Consider the following 13,582-nt stretch of genomic DNA (forward strand, 5'->3'; position numbering starts at 1 on the left):
GAGGGTTCTCCAGAGACAGAGTGGGGAGCAGAACAGGCAGATCTACTGAAATGCATTGCTGAGGGCAGCAACAGGCCGGTCAGGAGAGGCCTGCTGCAACATATGTGGGTCACCTCCCTGGCTGGGGATGGAACTCATGATGCAGTGGCTGTGGAGAGCTTCATACTATTGTGCTTTAACCTGTTGTGCCACCAAGGAGGGCCAACACATTTCTTGTTAGTATTATTGTTAGCAAAGCTCAGCTGCTAATGTGTTGAGGCATGGGTTGAAATCATGGTTATATCTGCATAGTTAATTATGCCCACATTGCTGTTAAACAAAACGGATTCACTCTGCTACACGGTAGATGATCAGTGAATGTTTCTTGAACTGGCTTAAACTCGGGAGTCATGGAGATATTCAGTAATATTGTCACTTTATAGCAGAACCTTTCCTTACAATATGAAAGTAACCGAGGACTGTCCACATTAGGGTGTCTTGCTCAGATGAGCAGTAGCTCTTTCTGAGTTGCATTGTCTGTCACAAAATATATAACTCCATGTCTGAGGGCAAAGAGGAATGATGTCTGCTTCACAACAAATCTGAGCATTATTTTATTCCACCATAAACTGTTCTGTAAAGAAGTGTCTGTTATAAAACTTAGTTTTACCTAGTTGTGCATTTGTGCACTTCTTGAAACTTTTTCTTAACTGTGAAGCTTTGTTAAATATGCCTCCTTTTGTCCCTAAGTTTTACCCTGAGGCAGGTTTAAATTGCAGCTGTCACATTTACTTCTTTAAGCTTTGCAGCTCTATTAATGTCTGGCAGTCTCATTGCTATACTGCCATAGACTCAGAATTTTGACAAAAAATACTGAAAAGAGACTTCTGCGTAGACAGTGGCCCTCAGATGCTGTCACTGTGTGACACTGGTCATCATGTTCTACTTTCAGCAATTGGTCTTTCTTGAAGAACCTGATCTCTCAGTAGTTCAAGTCAATAAATAGCCATGTATTAATTAAAACCATCAATTTACATTGATAAAATTTATTGATTGTGATCATTTTACTCTAGACTCTAGTGAGATTCTTTTTATTCCTCTTTTGGTCCAGAATATTTTTTGAACACTCACTATGTAGTGTGGAGGTAGATTAACTTAAGCCCCTGTTCTGGACCATTGCAATCATAGTATAGCAGGGGAGATTGAGAAAGATGATTTGCTATCTCCCTTGCAATGTAAATAGTATGTGTGCCATTTTCATAACATGTATTTATGGTACTAGCTTTACTGTAAGAAAGGCTTTTAATGTAAGAAAAGTACTTAATATTTTTAATAATGTCAAGATGTATAAATTAAATTTTGCAAAATATAATATTGGAAAGATAAATGGTGCCAAATTATAAGGGGCTCTATTGCTATAGGAAAAGTGAATCTCCAAGAGTTGTCTCAGAAAATTCAAGAAGATAGAGGAGGTTTATTTTTTAAAATTTAACAGCAGCAACATTGATCCTCTCCTCATGCATTTACCATTCCATAAATATTGGATGAATACCTACTAGGTGATGGGTATATAATGGTGAATATAATAGACTTGGCTCTGCACTTGTGGAATTTATAATATAGTGGCAGAGAAGAAAAAAAGCAAATGAAGCCAAAAAAATTGCATTTCATCTGCCTAGTTGAATTTCATTTTTGACCCCTGGTCAGTTCTATTATCAAAAATTTAGGAGTGTGTTAATTTTGAGAACTTGAAATATTATGAATATTTCTTAGTAAAAATTCTTCCTGATAGACTCTAAGAGGTAAGCTTTGAAAGAGTCTGAAGATTTTTATAAGAAACTATTAATTCTGATCATGGTAGCTACCAGGTGGTATCAGATGAACAGAAGAAAACTGACACTCTGGGAGCTCTAGACAGCTTTAAGTCAAGCCTCTGTTCATCCCAGGCTTGTTCAGTTGTAGATGTTATAGACTTTTATCATGGAATTTTAGCCTGTTTCCCTAGTGCCGGGGTTCGTGTGAATCAAATTCTTACTATATTCGAGATTTCTATGTTGAAATTTGGGTTTGCAAACATACCAGCTACTGGATGTAACTTCTTAGGCATACCTGGATTTTTATCTAGTTCTGCTTGGAGGGAGATGTGAACCTGTCATCAGACAGTCCCTTGTCAGCCAATTTGATGGGATTTCTTGTTTGGGAGTGGTATACTGGAACAGTCACAGCCACCTGTGTGTACTGCATATCACTTTACAGAACTGTTCTAAGTCCACATGCCACAGGTCAGGCCCTTTTGATATGATGGCCAACCTTGTCCACAGGATACAAGTAGCGAATATAATGTGAATTCCCCAACACACCCTTATGGAGACTCTCTGCCTGGCCACTGAGCCTTGTACCGACTTCAGTTTCACCTTCGTCGCTGGTTGGGATTTTGTGGAGGAGTCTGAATGGTGCTGAAATGAAGAACTTACACTTAGGGAACTAGAAAGTCATGCAATTTATGGAGCAATTTTTTGAGCTTTTCCCAAAAATATGAAGATGGCAATTAACATTCATTGAGTACCATAAAGGTGCTATTTACTATATGGTTGGTTTGTATTCCCTCGTTTAATTTACCTAGGTATTTTGTGAAAAGCAGATAGCAAATATAAAACACAAAATCACCATAGACATTTGAAGTAACTTCTGAAGGTCATCCATTCTTTTACCTTTATATTTTAGTAGTAGATTATTGAAGCCATTTAAATGATGTGGGTTTTTTTTTTTTTTAACCACTACAAAGCCTGATGTTGGCATATCAAGCTTAGTAAGCTATTTTAAACCAGTGAACATGTGATGTTTTGACCATGATTCCTCTTTGAAATAACTGTGCTTGGTTCATTACCAACGGATTTCAATTGACACTGTTTAAAAATTCAATTTTATATAAGAATATATATAATTCATGGAGATTTAATTTTGAAGCTGTTATTTTCACTGCTCAAGTCTCAAGGTTAAAGCTGCTGTTCCCAAGCAGCCTGATTCAATGAATACTGCTGTGTATAGTGTATGGTACGCAGTAGACCAATAAAAACAATCTGATTGATCTATCTCGTTATGGACTTGATGGCTTCCAAAGCACTAGCTATAAAATAAGCTAACTGGAAAATCAAAGCTTTAGTGACCTCAGAGGACTCTTCATCACATAGTGCCGTTTAAATCATGTTACTTTAAATTTAGATATCACATGCACAACACATTTTATATAACAAACCAGAGAAAACTTGTAAACAGCATTTTATTTTCCACCTTTCCAGGCTGGAACGCTTGCATTAGTGAATAGCTTTCCAAGTACCAATCTTCTCTAAAATGATTAAACTTTAGTTTTGGCCAGATTTGCAGACTCTGGAGCCTCTTTTCTAGTGTCTCTACTCTCCTTTAAATGCTTTACTCCAAAAAGAACTACCAGTCTTCCTCTATAGCCATTTCCCTAGTCAGCTTACTTAAATCTAAAATCATTAGTTTAATTCCAAGATTCGAATGTGGCAAAAATGATTCAATTTCCCCCCCCCCCCCGTTTGCTATTGACTGTCTATAGGCTAGAGAGTAGAATAGCCTCCTTGGTTCTATTTGCTTCAGGACAGGTAGTTCTTATTGCAGCAACAAAAGACAGTTAAGTTCTTACACCATTGAGTCCATTTGAGCTTGTTAGACAGAGATGTACAATTCGCATTGTTTCTTAACATGTCTTTTTTTCTTGTTAATTGCATTCTATCTCCATCCTTTTGCCCAATATTCAGTGTCCTACTGGAATCCTCCAGTGAATTGCCTTTGCCTCTGTATCAACAGCTAGATAGATTCTTTATGCTGAGTGGCTTTCTAATCTTTTAAAATTCCTCTACTACATTTACATTTTAAAGGACAAGGGCCACCTTTTCTACTGAGATATAAAGTGAGAGATATGGATGGTGATTTTATTAATTTATTAAAAAAATTATTATGAACTAAGTGCTATATGAAGCACAGAGATACAGAAATAATAGATTTCCTCTTAAAGAATTTTTATTCTTAAGGTATATATAAACAAGGAGACATGATGCTATAAAAGGAATTAATTCCTGTAATTGAAAGTGAAAATTAATATGGCATTAAGAGACACCAGCAATGGGGGAATTAGTGGAAGCAGAAAATATGGACTTTAACAGTTTGAAGGGCAAGTGAACGCTAATGTGATAATGAAGGAGAAGAAAGATTTTACTTCAGAGGGATCTCATAAAAATGGCATGGAAGATGAGAACATGGTAATGGCAAAGGACCTGCATGCAGTATGTTTAATGTGACCTGAGTATGATGTAGGGGAAATGTTTGAAAACTTTGGCTGGGAAATTTTCAATGGGAAAGTTAAAGAGTTTGGGGTGTGGTAGAAATATATGAATCTTAGATAATCCTAACTCTGTCTCTTACTGGCAATATACCTTGCAGTAAAGATCGCAGGTTCAGTTACCTCATTTGTAAAATGGAATAATACAAGGTACCTCTTTTAGTCAATATGAGAAATGAGTGAAAACATATACAACTCAGATCCACAACTGTCCTGGAGCAATCTCAATCATTGTTATCATCACCACCATCACAATTATTATTACTAATTGCCTTAGCAATGGAGACCCATTGAAGGGACTCCTCTTTAATCAAATATGAGTCCCTTTTGATCAAATAACTTTTTGGAAAGTTCATTCTGTACAGTAAACAATGAGTTGTATGTTATACTAGTGGGGTGCTTTGTTTTTGTTGTTGAGTTGTATGACTTCTTTATATATTTTGGATATTAACCCTTTTTAAGATATATAAATAACAATCTTCTCATAGTCAGTAATTTGCCTTTTCATTTTTTAAAAAAAAGATTTTATCTATACATAGAGGGATTGGGGTATGGGCCAGAGGTTCAGGGGGTTGAGACAGCTTCTCAAGAGACAGTGTAGAAAATGGAACAGGCAGATCTACTGAAATGCACTGCGGAGGGAAGCAGTGGGGGATACAGGAGAGGCCTGCTATACCATGTGGGTCAGCTTCCTGACCAGGGATTGAAATTGTGCTTATTGCTGGCGATAGCTTGATAATGCTGTCTTTAATGCTGCACATTAGGAGGCCCTGTCTTTGCATTTTTGTGGTAGTCTCTTTCACTGTACAAAAGCTTTTTAGTTTAATGTATTATCATTTATTTATTTTTGATTTTGATTCTTTTGACATTAGATTTGTGCCACCAAAATCACCTTGGCAGTTGAGGATAAAGTATTTTATGGTTTCATGCTTTATATTCAAGTCTTTAATCCATTTTGAGTTAATTTTAAACCTATTTTAATTAGGCTCAATATAATCCTATCTGTCTCTCTAGTAAGCATTCCACATGATTCTAGTTTAAAACAAAGTTTGAGAACCACTGCTGGAGAAAGTAGCATGTTAGGAGTTCAGGAGAGACAAGTACAACTGATAAATGAAATGTCCATGAAGAATGGAGAAAATTAAATGCATGTGACAGTAGGATTAATTGCCTTATCAAGGATACTATAAAAGCTGGTTCCAATTTGTTTGGGGTTTAGGAAGTTGAGGGAATTTTTACCCATGAACTTCTATTTTCTTAAAACAATGTAGGGGAAGTTATATGTTGTGATATAGAGTAAATGGTGGTAGAGATTAATGAGGCTTGAAATAACTGTTTTGAGGAGTTAGAAAATAATATGAATACACAAAAGGAAGAACCTAGGGAGATTTAAAGGCCATTTCTTGGGGACTAACACAAATGTCTTTGAATTTGCATTTAATCCAATAGATGCAGAATAACTGGTACAGAAACCAAAGGACTGGGCTGAATTACAGGGACTAGTGTTCACAGAGAAATGAACCCAAGAAGGGTCAAATTGTGTCATTGACGTGAATATCTTTTAACTGTCTTCCATAGTGTGGTTGAATTTGCGTGCATTGTGGCAGGAATTTTGTTCTGAATATTTTCAGTAGCTTTAAGCCACCACAATAGTGACTTAAATATTTTCTCTTCAATAGTGGAAAGTGAAAAGTAGGCCAGTGTTGTCCTATTTTGCATATGCTATGCTGGGAGGCATGTCACCTTAGAACTTTTGAAGGGCACCACAGGCTTTCCCCTGGACTTCTGCCTATAGACTTACAATTATGTTTTGACATCTACAATTTCCTAACTTTTAAATTGTGCTGCTGGCCCTGATCCTGGTTCTTTTTGACTTTACCTTTTTTTCATTTTCATCACGATTAGGTATATGCCACTCACCATAGTAGGTAAACATGTCAGGTTATTGTACAGAAACTGTGACATACTAGTTTTAATTGTAGTCCATTTGAAAGTTATTGTGTTCAGTGTATACTGTCTTTTAGTAAAGTTTTCATAAGCAGGTGGATTTTTATTTTCATAGGTAGAAAATAAAATACCAGTCAAGATTTAGTACCAGCTGATTATTTACACCAGATCTGAGATTTCAAGTGTGTGTGTATACTTGCCACACTAGAATTTAAGTCATATTTATTATTGTGGTGTCTTGTTAAAAAAATAACAATATTGTGAAAAAACAAAGAATTATTTTTATTATAATAGTTGATTTTTACATCACTTTATGCCTTTTTCCATCTCAGTTGTAATCTCCAGGGGGCTTCCATCACCAAGTCATCCATGTGCCATCACCATAGTCCCATGCACTTCTCCCCCACCCCAGTTTTTTTTATCCCATTCCCCACTTTACCCCAGTAAAATGTCTGTGGTATGTAGTTGTTCATTATTATTTTTTCCCCTTGGTCCTTTATACTCCTGCTATGAATGAAACCATCTAGTATTTTTCTTTTTCAGAAAAAAATATTTTATGGTAAAAGCAAAATCATTTCTCAGGCACTTTTAAAAATTTGTAAACAAACGTTTAAAAAGAGAAAATGAATAAACCTATATAACCATTTAAAAATAAAATAATTGAAATAATTATTAGAGAAAACTTATATTCAGTATCTAAGAACGTGATGAAAAATTATTGTGACTACAAGACTGCAGTAGGCATAGTGTGCTACACAACACGTAGCTCTGGCGTCCCCACGAGAGGGCCTGGACACCAAACAAGCTACAGCTTGAGAATATAGGGGCTAGAGCGAAAATGGAGAAAGGCATGAACAGCCAGGATAGATTGTGTCCAACTAATCAGGTTTGCAATTAAAGTAGCTTGTTCCATGGCAAAGAGCCCAGAGAACATGAGAAGTTTAGACATGAGTCAAGCAGGAAGCCCACTGTGAAGACCAGTATATATCAGGGAAGTTATGGTGGGGGGAATGACTGAGAATTAGCAGACATATGGCGATCCACAGTAGCTCTGGCAAATTTGCTACAATATCTGTCCATTCTGCTGCTAGTGGACAGGAAACTGGCTTTAGAAAAGGAAATGACTAGATGCTTGAGGTGTTATCTAGGCCCTAGATTTATTTATTTTTCTTCCTTGAGTAGATTCACGTACAATGGAAAGCCATGAACCTTTAGTTCATTAGCTCAGTTAATTTAGATGCTAATGTCAAGGATCTCCAGTTACTTCCAAGAAGCTTGAGGTTGGGAGGAAATGACCAGTGTAGCTGTATCTCCTACAGCTCCTACATCAATGATGCCACATGTCCAGTTGGCTTTAGTGTCATCTGAAGACATAAATGAACTCAAACTATCAACTATTAAAGTCAGAATTTTAAAAGAAGATAAAAACTAATACATCTTTCTGCAGTAATTTATTTTTGTTCTTGATGTGATTCACGATTGCTGCTTGTTGTAAGAGCTTTGCTGGCACATTATTACCAGACTGATATAGAGTTAAAAAACACACAATTTTTACTCTATACAGGACTTTGTACTATAGAAAAATAATTTTCTGGGCAGGAATAAAGGGCCAACTCACCTCTAAAAGTTTGGATTATGTGTTATTGTTAAATGTATTTAGATTACAATGATCCTGACTAGGAAGGAGTTATCTAGTAATTAAAAGGAGTTATCTAGCCCTATAAAAAGAAAAAGAAAAAATATTGGGTGGTTTCTCTTATAGGAGGAATGAAGAGGAAACAAATAAGGGATCAGGAAAAAAAATAATTAAAATAAAAATCAAAGTCAAAGACAAGTACAAATCAGACATTCTGCAGGGGAAGAAGAGGGAGAAGGATCAAGACAGGGGAGGGAAGAGCACAAAGGTGAGTTGGTGTTGGGAATTTCACAGGGCCTACACCTGACAGGAGAAAGCATACATTGTACAAAATGAGGAATGATGTAAAATATGTATACAATTTTAAAAAAGGAAGTGACTAAAGCAGCTATTTATGTAAGAGGACATTGATAAACGGACACTTATAAGGTGAAAGTACATAAAAGCCTAAAAGTGCGGAGAGGCCAAGCCCAAAATAAAACTAGCAGATGGCCCTGGTGTATGAATGTAGGAGCTCAATTGGGCCAAAGTGAGACTCTGAACTTCAGGCCTGTAGGGTCTCTGAAGCCTTCTTAAGGTTTTGGTGACAGCTGCCAGAGGCTTTGCCTGGAGGGGAGCAAACCCTACCAGGGAAGCTTCCAACCTGCAGGCATGCTCACTTGCACAGGGGTCTCCCAAACTTGGTCCCTTCCCCCTTTAAATGCCTATTGAATTGCATGCTTGTGTGACTGTAATGTGGATTTCCCTCAGCAAGTGTGTTTTGTTTATAGGTAGTTGCTTGAGTCAGAAACCAAGAAACCAAGCCTTTCTACTAAGGTGAAAGCGTATGGAGGTCCCCACCACATAGTTATAGCTACCTTATAGGATTCAGCCTGAAAACTACAGAATTTTATTAAGATTGATATATCTGTGAGTGGTAGTAATAGACTGAGGGAATACAATTGTTCATTGAAATCACCAAACAGAAATGGCCTTTTAAAATGAATAAATTCCATTTATATATTGAAATTATATTAATATTTACACATATATATATTTTCAAGTATTTTTTTATATAATGCCATTTTTCTCACATTTGACACTTTTTTTTGGACATTTCACTTATCAAAATCAGAGTTACCTCGGAAAATGATAACTGCGCTCGTTGAAAACTTAACCTTACTACAATAGGTTTCGTAATTCTCTGGGCATATGTGAAATGGGAATTGGGAAGTGAGCTTGTGTCAGTTATTCTGTAACTATTTTCAAAAATTTGAAAGTAGGTCAATGAATAGTCAAATATACTAATTTAGCATATTACTACAAATACCAAAATTATAAGAAATAGTGTTAGCAAATATTCCCCTGGTAGAGGTTTTAGCCAGATATAAGCAAAGATTTCTCTGAAGAGAAATAATTCTGTTGCCCAGTTTTTCCTTCACTCCTCCCCCCTTTATTTTAACACATCAGCTTAATGAACTCCACAGGAGGGTCTTTATTTTTCAATCAGTCATCAGTGACAACAATGGATGGAGGGAAAATTAACCTCTAAAATGTACCAGATCTTACAATAATTGCTAACACTAATAACATTTATTTTTTAATGGATTTTAACTCACTTAGTTCTCACTAGAATCCAGTGAAGTGTATCTTACTCCCTCCATTATTACAGATGAAGAAACTGAACCCAGCCTGTTTTATAAGATTCTAGCAGTAGACCACACATTGACTAGGATTAATGTATATAGAAAAAGCATCAATGTTTTGATTCTATGATGTAAAAGATGCATTTCATTTGATTAATTGGCATTTAATGATATGTAACCTGGACAGTGAACTTTGAATTGGTGTTTAAATTATTAATTGGCATGTAATATTTACATCCATTTATAGCCACTTAATGTAGTATGTGCAGTTTTCCTCAAGGTTTTTTCTTCTACCTCTCCTCTTGTCAATCCACTATCGCTATAAATCACACTATTCCTCCCACGCCCCCCTCAACATAACTCCTAAGTAGAGCATTTAATAGTTGATTTGGACTCAGCATATGTAGAACAAGATCTTTATCTAGTATCCAAGATTGGTTCCCACAAAGAATAAAATGAACTAACTAGCTTCACGATGATAGAAGACTTGTGAATAAAGGCAGCAGCATGTACAGCTGTAGCTAATTACAAATTTGTGCTTCACTTTTGTTAACAGCAGACTAATGTTTGCATACAAAGCATTTGTTGTAAATAAATAGTTTTAATAAGTAGAGCAAAAAAGACAGTAGGCAATACAATGCCAGGAGTAATTACAGCTATGTGTGCAAAAGCCACAAATGTGGTCTATAATTATCTTAACATGAAAAATGGAGATTATTTCATATTTTAAGCTCTTTATTAGGAATAATGCTAAAATTTGAATATTCTAGTATTTGAACAGTTGCCTCATTCTGATTTAATCTTCTTGATATGTTACTTTATATAACACATAGGAATATAAAACAATATAGCTTTAATTAATAAATCCCTACTTATGAAATTAGATAATTGAAAGCACCCTTGACCATATATTTACAGCTTTCAGTTTGGTATGATTCATCAACTTAATTAAGGATAGAACTAAAAGGCAAGGCTATTGTGAGAGGATACTGTTCATCTCAAGTAAAACTACTCTGAACCATCTTCCCCACTAATGCCTTTGCTAAAGGAAGGAAGCAGCACTTTTTGTTCTGTGATGGCAACAAAGGTGTAGAACTACTGCATTACATCACCAGACTGATGGGGGAACCAGAAGCAACACAATACCTGTAAAGGAACAGAAAGGAATTCTGTAATACTCTGAATCATTCTTTGTCCGAAAGGCAAACAAGAATTAAAGATGATTTTGCATTGACTATCTTGTAATAATAGTCATGTCTCTTTATACTAGATATTCTGGTGAAAAAAAGGAAAACTGAAATCTTTGCTAAAACATATATGATTGTCCACATAAAAATATACAGGCAAATGTTTATAGTGGCTTTTTTCATAATCGTCAAATTTTGGAAGCAAACAAGATGTCATCTCTCAAGAAGTGAATGAAAAAAGTTGTGGGTTCATCCTTACAATGGAAAAAACCTGGGGTAATCTTAAATGCTTATTGCTAAATCAAGTAAGCCAATCTGCAGAATCTGTATATTATGATTCCAGCTTACCGACATGACATTTTGGAATAGGCAAAACTATAGAAACAAAGATTGGTGGTTGCCAGGGACTCAGGGCAAGGAAGAAGGAAAGGTAAGGCACAGCTAACATTTCAGGCAGTAAAACTGTTCCGTATGATTTTGTAAGTTTAGATACATATCATTCTATATTTGTGGAAACCTTCAGATAAGTATGAACTCACCACTTGTAAAAGATATAACTCAGAGGAATCTGTGTGTTAATATCAAAGAAAATGGAAAGGCAAGTTATTTAAACTCTATAATAGAAAGTTTTAAATTACCTCACTAAGTAAAATCAATTTAAACTGATTTTGGGTGAGCAATGTTGAATGTTTTCTCCTAAACTTGCATTAAATCTTTTATTTTCAATTACAAAGCATTAACATATAAGAAACTGAGAAATGAATATTGATTTCAATCAACACTCTATTGATTCTATTAGTACTCCTTTATTGCCAACACTTGTTACTACTTTTTTGTTAGGCAAAGGTTCAGTGGAACTAGAATGAGGGGGTGGGGAGAAATCATGTTTATTTTTGCCTGGAAGTAGAGTAACAGAAAGGAGTAGATACCTGCTGCTAGAAGTAATAGGTCTCTCTCTCTCTCTTTCTTTTATTGTAATACAATTCAATTTGTATAAAGTATCCAGAACAGATAAATCCATGGAGACAGAAAGCAGATTGGTGTTTAGGTGGGGGGAGGAAATAGGGAACTGTATAGCAACAGGTACAGAGTTGTTTTTCATTTAAATGCATTTATATATTTTCAATTTAATGTTTTATTACTTTACATGGTATAGCTGTATCGCTTTATAATTGTACTGGGTAGCATTGGTTTACAATGTAGTTTGTGTTTTAGAAATCTAGGATTTCCTATTTTAGGCGTTACTGCATTGCATCCACTACCAAACCACTCCTAGCCCACCACTATAGCCCACTGTGCTCCATCCTTACTGTTCTTACCCCTCCCATTCTGGTAACCTCATTTCTACAGTCATCTTTGGAAGGTTTGTTGCTCTTTTGGCTCTCTCATACTCTATTTCCTCTTTATTCATAAGTGACACCATCAAGCATTTGTCTTTCTCCTTCTGACTTATTTCACATTATATAATCCCCTTCAGCTCCATTGATGCTGCCGAAAAAAGCAAGATCTTATCATTTTTATTGGTGTGTATATATCTACCACTCTTCCTGATCTACTCGTGTATTTGGGATCAGTTTTTTTCATTGCTTGTCTCTTGTAACTAGTGCTGCAATGAACATGGAGTGCCTGTTTCTCTTCTACTTCATGTCTCTGTACTTTTAGGTAGGTAATTGGGAGTAAAATTGCTGTGTGGTATAGGAATAGTTTTTTTTTTGGGGGGGGGACGGGTTATGAAAGTGTTTTAAAACTAGATAGAGGTGGTAGTTGTATAATATTGCAAATGTACCAAATTGCACATGTTAAAAATGTTAAATTAAAACTTTTAATATGTAAGAACAAAATAGTTATTACCAAAAGGGAAGGGATATGTAAGTAGGGTAAATTGTGTGGTGAAGGTTGGAAACTAATTTAAATGGTATATAAAAATGTTGAGTTTTAATGCTATTTGCCTGAAATCTATATAAGGTTATTAATCAGTGTTGCTTCAAACAAATGTCTTTAAACTACAGTTATATTTAAAAAGTTAGATAAAAAACATCAGGCAAAAACACCATTAAAATGAATTAAAGGTTTGCCTTAATTTTTAATAAGAATATGGTGAAGAAAAATTTCAATTCAAAATTAGTCATTGAAACAAATAGGATTGCAGTTTTAGGTAATAATTATGCTCATAGAGACACTGTTCCAGGCCTAATTAGTAAACTAAATAAAGACAGATTATCTGGACTGTGTTGACACTTTTTTTTTTTTTAAGATTTTCTTTTTACTTATCTATGCTTACAAGAATTGAGGGTATAAGCCAGAAGTGAGGTAGGTGAGAAGATACACTGGAGATAGAGTTGGGGCAGAAGAGGCAGATCGACTGAAATACACTGCTGAGGGGAGCAGTGGGCCAGACTGAGAGGCTGCTGCACCATGTGGGTTTGCTCCCTGGTGAAAATGGGACTCAGGCCAATGAATATAGCACTGAGTCTTTCATCCCTATACCACCAGGGAGGCCTGTGATACCTTGATTAAAGTTTTAAAGGAAATATTTTAGTTGAGATTATGTAATTATTCTTAAAAGAGCAAGAAGTAAGAGCTGGCTTACCAGTTTGCAGGCCTTTCATGAGATTCAGGATGCTCAGATTTAAGTTTAGATAAACACCATACTTTCCTTTTTAGCATAAATATACCCCATGAAGTATTTGGGATGTATCTATGCTAAAATCTAGTCTTTATTTAAATGAAAATTTAACTGGGTTCATTTATTTGTTAAATGTTAACCTGATATGCTGTCAATCATATATTTATAAGACCAGGTATAATTTAAGCACTCATCTCTTTCACATACATTTAAAAGTGT

Source organism: Condylura cristata, unplaced genomic scaffold, assembly GCF_000260355.1.
Source record: "Condylura cristata isolate star-nosed mole 26May11 unplaced genomic scaffold, ConCri1.0 scaffold00013, whole genome shotgun sequence".
Taxonomy (NCBI): domain Eukaryota; kingdom Metazoa; phylum Chordata; class Mammalia; order Eulipotyphla; family Talpidae; genus Condylura; species Condylura cristata.